General features: G+C 41.0%; 1 long non-coding RNA gene across 1 annotated transcript; it reads left to right on the forward strand.

Annotated features, from left to right (window-relative positions):
* The first annotated feature begins 600 nt into the window (after positions 1-600).
* Positions 601-6,269, forward strand: LOC128098563 (uncharacterized). The gene is made up of 3 exons (XR_008214285.1): positions 601-844; positions 2,215-2,327; positions 6,130-6,269. It is a non-coding gene; the product is annotated as an uncharacterized LOC128098563 (long non-coding RNA).
* Positions 6,270-9,070: the final 2,801 nt, after the last annotated feature.

Below are 9,070 nucleotides of genomic sequence, written 5' to 3' on the forward strand. Positions count from 1 at the left end.
TAGCTCTGACCTCTTGGCTTTCTTCTTTGAAAAAAAAAAAAAAAAAGAAGTGCTGTGGGATGTTCTGTATGGCAAATGTGTTGCTGATTAGTCAATAAATAAAACACTGATTGGCCATTGGCTAGGCAGGAAGTGTAGGCGGGACAAGGAGGAGAATAAAGCTGGGAAGTGGACGGCTGAGTCAGAGAGACACTGCCAGCCACCATGATGAGAAACAGCATGTGAAGATGCCGGTAAGCCACGAGCCATGTGGCAAGGTATAGATTTATAGAAATGGATTAATTTAAGCTGTAAGAACAGTTAGCAAGAAGCCTGCCACGGCCATACAGTTTGTAACCAATATAAGTCTCTGTGTTTACTTGGTCGGGTCTGAGTGGCTGTGGGACTGGCAGGTGAGAGAGATTTGTCCTGACTGTGGGCCAGGCAGGAAAACTCTAGCTACAGGACATCTAAAGTCTAAACATTATTTGATTAGGAAAGCAACTAACGCCCTGGGCTTGGTCACTGAGCTCTGTCCAGTGAAGAAAAAGGACAAGTGTCTTCCAAAGGGCTTCAGGAGCAGCCCATGAAGAGATGCAATTAGGATGATAAAGCAGCCCAGCTCCTCACTCCAGAAGACAATTAGACTTGTATACTCTAACAAATTCTTTCCAGTCCACTTTTAGCCTGGCGCTGCTCACACCACTAACTTTCAGCCTTGAGAATGGACATGAGCCAATGAAAACGAACCATAATTCATGGATGCAGGGATAAGAGCTCTCTGTGGATGTACTGCTGTGATGCACACAGGGTAAATGCCTGGGATTTTCTCTCAAGTGCATTCTGCCCACATGAAATACAGAAGGTGAGTTTTTAAATAGATATACACAGCTTTCTTCACCTCTTGGTTCAATTCACTGAATGGTTGATACAATCAGTTTATGACTTTTGCTTTGTATGTTGAAAAAATATCCTAGGGGAAACCTAGTTATCACTAAATTTCTTAATTTAGCAGAATATTTGTAAATTTGAGCTCAGGGTAGGCTTCTAAACTCAAAGCTGGTGACTGACCATGCAGTTTGTATGTTTTCATAATTATTGAACTATTTTGTAACTGTGGATTGTATGGAATATCTATTTTAAAGCCGTAATCTCACTCACTCTAGATCTGTGTCTTTCTTTTCTTTTCCTGCTATTCTTGCATCCCTGACAGTGATTCCCAAATACTCAAACAGTAAACAAATCAAGTTTACTTTGTTGGACTCAAATAAAATCTAGTGTTAATTTTTCATACTTCTGCATGTGTACTTTCTAGATCACTGTACTTTACCCTTGAAAACTGGGCCCTAGCACTCATTTACATGAAATCTGTCTAGGAAAGGAAAGGGATCTTTTGGACGATACCTGCTGTGATGTTAGAATCAGTGTTTTTCACTGGAATTATCTCCTGGCGAAACTGCACACACTTAGTTTGGAAGTACAACCCAGTGTGTATATGTGTGTGCATGGGGGAGGGATATGGTTTTTGTATTCCCTCAGTTATTTGGCCCTGGAAACCAATTCTTTTACTCATTTTCTAAATTTATCTTCCTACTTTAACAAGAGACACTGGATTTGAACACCAAAAGACAGCAAAAAATGATGATCATCCAAGTCATGCTGAGTAAGGACAGTAAACTTGGCTGATTACAGTGTCCTCTGGGAGTCTGATCAATATTTATAGGTAAAAGTACCTTTATTAGGTCAGTGAAAGTATTACAGGATGCTTTCAAGTTTTCTGCATTCCTTAGATCCTAAATTATAAACTTTCTAATAGTTATCTAATAGTGGCTTTTGAAAATCAGATTTAAAAAAAAACATGCTTTGGACTAAGTCATAGTTCTGGAACTTTCATGATGTTTATCTTTACATGCATACAAATGTATAATGCTGGGGCTGGAAAGATGGCTTAGTGGTTAACAATACTGGCTGCCCTTCCAGAGGAACTAGCCTGGGTTCAGTTCCCAGCACCCACATGGCAGTTGACAGTTCTAGAGGATGGATGATGCCCTCTTTTGGCCTCCTTGGGTCACTGCACAGATGAAATACACAGACATACATGCAGACAAAACACTCATACATAGAAACAGATAGATAGTGGTCCCATGCAACAATCGTTAGGGGTTGTTGGATTTTAGTCATGATTTGACTTGCTGATTTTCTTTCACATTTCTTCTCTGTTGCCTAAATAAGCAGTCTACTTGGCTCCAGTAATTCCAAATTATTCCAGTGACTTCTCAAGAGTGATGAATTTTATATTCAAAGACTATCAAGGCTAAGAGGGAGAACGCTAAATAATAACTCATATGGTGAGTATTTATTCTGGGTGTTAGTCAATTAATTGTATGTTTTAACCTAATAATTTCTATATTGTTATATAGAGACCTTTAGAGAATGTTTAGTTTTTAATAAACAAGGAGATTTAGAATTATGATTAAAACACTTTCCTATTGTCTCAGTTCCAAATGGGATGTTTTCACTGGTGCTGATCTCTTAACAGTCACAGATGCCTCTCCAGATCCTGGATGATCAGCACATTCAGCTTCTTAGCTCAAATATCACACAAATAGCCCCTATCCCTGCTCCTGGTAATCGTTATTCCTCTCTGTGAGCTAGGCTTCCACTGTCTATGTATCTCTCTGCATTTCTATTTTTTAAACTTCTTCTAGAATGACCCATTAATCTCTACCCCTAAGTTCCAAGTTCTTCCACAATAGTCCAAAGGCATGAAATCCACATGGCTGGATTTATTACCACATTAACTCCACTTCCTCAATACCAGTTTCTACTCTAGCTACTTTTCTGTTACTGTGACAAAACACCCAGACAAAAAGCAACTTAGAGGAGAAAGGGTATATCTAAACTGAAAATTTGGTTATAGTCTATGACAAAAAAGAAATCAAGATGGCAGGGACTTAAAACAATGCATCACACAACATCCACAGTCAAGCCCAGAGGGCAATGGATGTGTACATGTATCACTTGCTTGTTTGCTTATGCTCAGTTTGATTTTTTTTTCCACTCTTATATGGTCAAGAGTCTCTTGGTAGAGAATGGTGCCACCCACAGTGTCCTGGATCTTCCTGTATCAATTCACTTAAAACACCTCCCCCAACAGGCATACCCACTGGCCAGCCCAGTGGAGACAATCTTTCATTGAGACTCTATTCCCAGGTGATTCTAGGTCATGTCATTGACATTTAAGCTAACTGTTATACGATATAAATGAAATTATTTATTCAAGGTCCAAGGAATTACACAAGCTTCCATTCAGGGTAAGAGCAATCCCCGAGCTTCTTTACACTATGGGACTTACTATCTCTGTCACCTTATGCAAACTGTATATGTTATTTCTCATGGATGTGAAATGCCTCACAGAAACAAACTATGGAAAGGATGGTTTGTGTTGGTTTATAATGCCAGAGGTATCACTCTGTAGTCCTGGCTCCAATGCTCCTGGGTCCATTATGAGACAATGGCAGTGAAGCTTGACATCAAAGAAACAGAAACTAAGCAAGTCTGGGGACTGGGTATAACTTCAAAGGCATGCCTGTAGTGACCTATTCTTCAGAGTAATCTCAACCTCCTAAAGCTTCCAGAACCTTCTAATTGGCCCTACTAGCTGGGGACTAAGCCAAGGGAAATTTTATACCAATGCATAACATTCTACATCTGGACCCCAAAGGCCATCTCATAATTTAAAAATGCATTTAATCAATTTCTAAGAGTCTTAAAGTCTACCTGCCACATAAAACTTGTGGCTTGCAAGTTACATTCATTTTAGAATATCTGTGAATGAAGTTAACACATTTGTAGAAGACAACAGCATGTCACAGTGTCAAAAGGTTGGACACCCCTACATAGTTCTAATATTGTAAACAAACAAACAAAAAAAGTCCAAGGTCTCCTCTAAGAATCAAAGCAAACTCTTCATAAAATGCTACTGGAAAATTAAAAGCTCAGATTTCCACTATATCAGTGGTATAGAGCCTGATCAAAATCTATCGGGGTAATCATTAAATCCTGCAGGTTCATGCTCAGCATGTGGACAAATGGTGTTATGATATAAGATACAAAGGGCTTAGGCAGTCCCATCCTGGTGACTTGCTGGTTGCAGGCACAGGTCCTGTCTCTTGGGCTAGCTTGGCTTTCCTCCTGTTGGTTTCTTTAGCAAACATTCTATTTTTAATCCTCATGGCTTTACATAGCACTCACTCAGGGGCTCCCTACAGGGAATCATACTCTGCCGTACATCGTCTACCTTCCTTGTCTTTCTTTTGAGAGCTAGATAGAACCTTCCATCACCATATAACTCTTCTATTTTATTTCATTCCTCCAATACCAATGTGACACAGATGGTATCAACTGCTGCTAACACAGGTTGTCACTCCACTTACTTGGCCCACAGTGGCCCCACATACCTCAGTGGTTGAGCAGTGTGAAACAAATCTCAAGAAAATAATTGCTTGGGATACCCTTTGCAAATAGGTGGTAGTGTATTCCCGAGAGAAAGCCTTTAAGTCTTTACTCTTTCATACCCTTAAGCCTGTGATGACTAGGTTCTGGCCAGTTTCTGTGATGCTCTGGAATCATCTTCCCTGCTATCCAGACAAAAAATATGAGCCATATCCTCAGTCCTTGGCACTTTAGATTTCTCCCCTCTTTCTAGGCACAACCTCATCATATAGCTCAGGTTAGCCTGAAACTCACTATGTACTGGAGCTAGACTCGAACTCCTGAGCCTCCTGCTTCAGCCTGCCAAGTACTTGGGTTATAGACATACCATGCTATACTATCTGGATCCTTGGCTTCTTCTATGTCACCAGTTCTCTAGAAATCAAAGTTTGACTTTAGCTTCAAGTTTACATGGGTCTGTTGGAACAACCTGACACCATTTCATGTCTTTCTTTTGTTTGCTCCTGATTCTCATGCTGCACCAATAAAACCAGCAATAACCGTGCCACTGCTTGAACGTGTACAGTCTCAAAGTTTCCTGTTCACTGTCAATTAGTCAAACTTCAAGCTACATTTCCTCAAAGTCTTAGGGCCAAATGTAGAAAAGTTACTTCCCAGCACGTTCATGTGTATTTTTGTTGAATTTAACAACAGACTCCCTGTTCTAACTGAAACTTCATGAGTGGTCACTGTTATCTACATTTTGATTGGCATTCTGGCCTCATGCCGTTTTGAATTCCTAGCGGAATTGCCTACTAAGCTCTGTTCATAGCATTGAAGGCTTTCTCTAACCTTCATCTTCAACTTTCTGCGTTACTCGTGCAAACCAGTTCTCAGGTCACCTGTCAGGCCCAGTCACAGCAACAACCCCACTCCTGGTACCAATTTTCTACATTACTTTTCTCACTGCTGTGACAAATACCAGACAGAAACAACCTGTGTGGGGAGGACTTCTTTTGTCTCATGGTTTCAGACATTTCTGTTTGTCATCTTGGACTCTTGATTGGGGCCCCTGGTGAGGCAGTCAAGACAGCAGGCACGTGAGGAGGTAAGGTTTTTGTCCATCAAAGCAGATTGGAAATGTAGAGTGAAACGTCAACCTGGACCGGGCACAGCCTTACAGCCGTACTTCTGATGGTCTACTTCTAACCAGGTCCCACTTGTTAAGTGTTCTAGACCTCCTAAACCAAACATTCAACACATGATCCTGTTGGGGTGTATTTCATATTCATACTTCAATAGGAACTGAAAGTAGAATGGAATGAAGTAAGTTGACAGTTTTGAACTGTTCTGTGTTTTTGGATTAATGGAGATGGGAAAGATCAAGGAGGAGAGGTAAGAATTTTACCTCCTTTGCCAAGGAAGCAAGTGAGATTATGCTAGCTGAGTCTGAACTGTAAATTTTGACTTTTCATACACATACTAGAATAAGATTCCACAGTAGAAGAAGCTTCTCTGGAGCTTGAGATGAAAACAAGGTCATTTTCCCAGGGGAGTAACCCATCGAGCAAGCGTCTAAGATAAACAAACTGCCTGGCTCTTACTTGAAACAAACGGCAGTTAACCAAGACTTACTGCAACTGACTCTGGCCCCCATCCAAATGTTGAATTAATGCAAAGTTCTTATTGACTAAAATGGAACCTCACTTTTGGCAGATGCAGTAGAAAAGCTCCTTTGCTAATTCTGGAAGTCGATTAATTGCCCTCTCACCCCCCAGCCTGGGTCACTGAGCGTTATTGCAAGAGAAGCAGAGGTTTTCTGTAAGTATCATTTCAGAGATCTGATCTCAAAGCTCATAAAGCTCAGAAGCACAATTCATTTATAACATGTAAAATTAGAACAGATTTCAGATAAGTCTTTAAAAATATAGTAGCTCACATATATATATATATATATATATATATATATATATATATATATATATATATATATATATGTGATCACAATATATATATATTGTGGCTTTAATTGTATAATCTCTGTGATATATGTAATTGAAATAAATATGATATGATTTTAGTATTTTTATCTTTTTCCCCATGTAACTATATTCTACAGTAGACAATGTGTCTCTTTGTGAGCAAGGAGAAAGTGTCTGATCTTCTCGTATCCACTTCCTTTTAGGATCCTCACTTGGAAAGCAAAGAGGTTTGACTTCTGTAACCTCAGTTTTGAGGGTCCAATCAAAGAAACAGAGGTGATGGCAGAGGATGGCTTGGGGTGGAAGGAGGGTTGGTCAGGTTACCAAAGAAGACAAGACAAGCCCCACAGGTCTCAGCTCTAGCAATCACACTCTGAAGTCCTTGTTGTGGCAAAGGGGTCTCTTCCCTGGTGACATTAATAAAACAGAGTTCCTATCTTAGCAGCTGGTTCTCCATGGCTCAAGCAGCCTTATAGGAAGGCTCATGTTGCAACAAACTCAAGTTACTATCACTCAGTGACAGTCAGTCCAATGGCTCTCAAGGAGCTGCACCTGCCCCTCAATACAGACCTCAGAACAGTCTTTCCCAGTCAGGTGCTCACAGGAGAGTCTCTCGAGCTTTGTGGGAGACCCCAGCTGGTAGCCTAGTTTGCTGAGAGAATCTCAAGTACAAGACTGTATTTTTCACATTTCTCATGCTGTGACAGAGTGTGTGACAAAGGCAATGTACGGAAAGAAGCATTTCTTTTGGCTCATTGGTTTGAGGGGACAGTCCCATCATGGTGGGGAGGTCATGGCATCAGGAGCTTGAGGTAGCTGGTCACTTTGGATCCATAGTCAGAAAGCAGAGAAAGATGAATGCTGATACTCAGTTCTCTTTCTCATTTTATTTTTCTGGGACCCCAACACATGGCATGATGTCATCCACTTTAGAGTGGATCTTCCTTCTTCAGTTAACTCTTCTGGAAATGCCCTCACAGACACATATAGAGCTGTGTTTCCGTAGTGATTCTGATCAGATCAAATTGACAATGAAGACTAACTATTAAAAAGGCCCACTCAAATCATATTTGGATTTCTGAACCCACGAAACTGTAGGGTAAGGAATAGTGTTCATAAGTCAGTGCCTTGTGAAGATTTGCTACACTGCAACAGATAACTAGTACAGAGATAGTAAGGACATGGCCCCTGGTAAAGGATGAGCAGAGATGTGGAAGCTCTCACTGGCCAGGATGTACAGCTATATATCAGGCCCATCTACCTAGGGATGACACCACCCACAGTGGGCTGGGCTCTTCCCCATCAATCAAGAAAATGTCCCACATACATGTTCACTGGCCAATCTGCTGAAGACAGTTTCTCAGTTGAGTCTCAGATATGTCTAGGTTTGTGTCAGGTTGACAAAAATTATGACATCTGAACAAATGATTTGTTTTTTAACATCTCTTATTCTCTTATCTTCCCAACATGTGGGCTTGCAGAATGGAAGGACAAGAAAGTATTTTAGGAATAAATAATTCCTCCAGGTGAGGGAGAAGGATGAAGATGCTAAACCAGGTGCCCCCACTACACACTCAGTTCACACCTGACCACATTTCCAGTGATAGAGGAATAGAGGTTTCCTGTCTGATACAAAGTTGATGGATTCGAGTGGACAAAGTTTTTGCAAGTTTGGGAGGAAGAGCTTTCTGCTCAGTCAGGAAGGGAAATTTGACACAGTATTTGACAATGCGATTAGCATAGTGTTGTAGGAATAGTCGGCTTCATGTATATATGCCACCAAACTTGAGTATTCACTAAATGAGTTAGCTGTGGGTACAGATAAAAAGGAGGTGGAGGCTCTGAGAACTAGAGGACTCCTTGGGGGCAAGACTTTAGGTTATTAATGGTGAGAAATCACTCCAGGACCAAAACTCCTTTGTCCACAAATGCCCATCAACTAACTGACTGAACATGGGAGTTCTCTAGTATTTGACAACAGATTCTTCATGCCTCTGAGTGTATATTCGTGGAGCCATCCTAGAACGGTGCTGTGGATTATGCTCATTGTTAATAAAAATGTGATTGGCCGAAAGTAGGGCAAGAAGAGATTGGGCAAGACAGCTTGACACAGAGAGAATGATGGGGGGAGAAAGGGCGGAGTCAGGGGAGTCATGAGGGATGCCAGCCAGTCACCCAGAAGGCAAGCCATGCTAGAGGACAGGTAAAGCCACGAGCTATGTGGCAATACATGGATTAATAGAAATGGTTTAATTTAAATGTAAGAGCTAGTAACAAGCCTGAGCTATCAGCCAAGTATTTGTAATTAATATAAGCCTCTGAGTGAGTATTTGGGACCAGGTGATCAGAACAGGAAAGCTCTGCTCAATGAATGGCTATTCTAAAAATATTTCCTTCCTTTCTTCCTTCCTTCCTTCCTTCCTTCCTTCCTTCCTTCCTTCCTCCCTCCCTCCCTCCCTCCCTCCCTCCCTCCCTCCCTCCCTCTTTCTTTCTTTCTTTCTTTCTTTCTTTCTTTCTTTCTTTCTTTCTTTCTTTCTTTCTTTCTTTCTTTCTTTCTTTCTTTGTGTGTGTGTAAGTACACATTCCACAGTGAATCTATGGAGGTCAGAGGACAGTTTTTCTGGAGTTGGTTCTCTCCTTCCAGTGTGTGGGTTCTAGGGATCAAACTTGGGTTG

This window comes from Peromyscus californicus, unplaced genomic scaffold (genome assembly GCF_007827085.1).
Source record: "Peromyscus californicus insignis strain IS unplaced genomic scaffold, ASM782708v3 Scaffold_6__1_contigs__length_162567912, whole genome shotgun sequence".
Classification (NCBI taxonomy): Eukaryota; Metazoa; Chordata; class Mammalia; order Rodentia; family Cricetidae; genus Peromyscus; species Peromyscus californicus.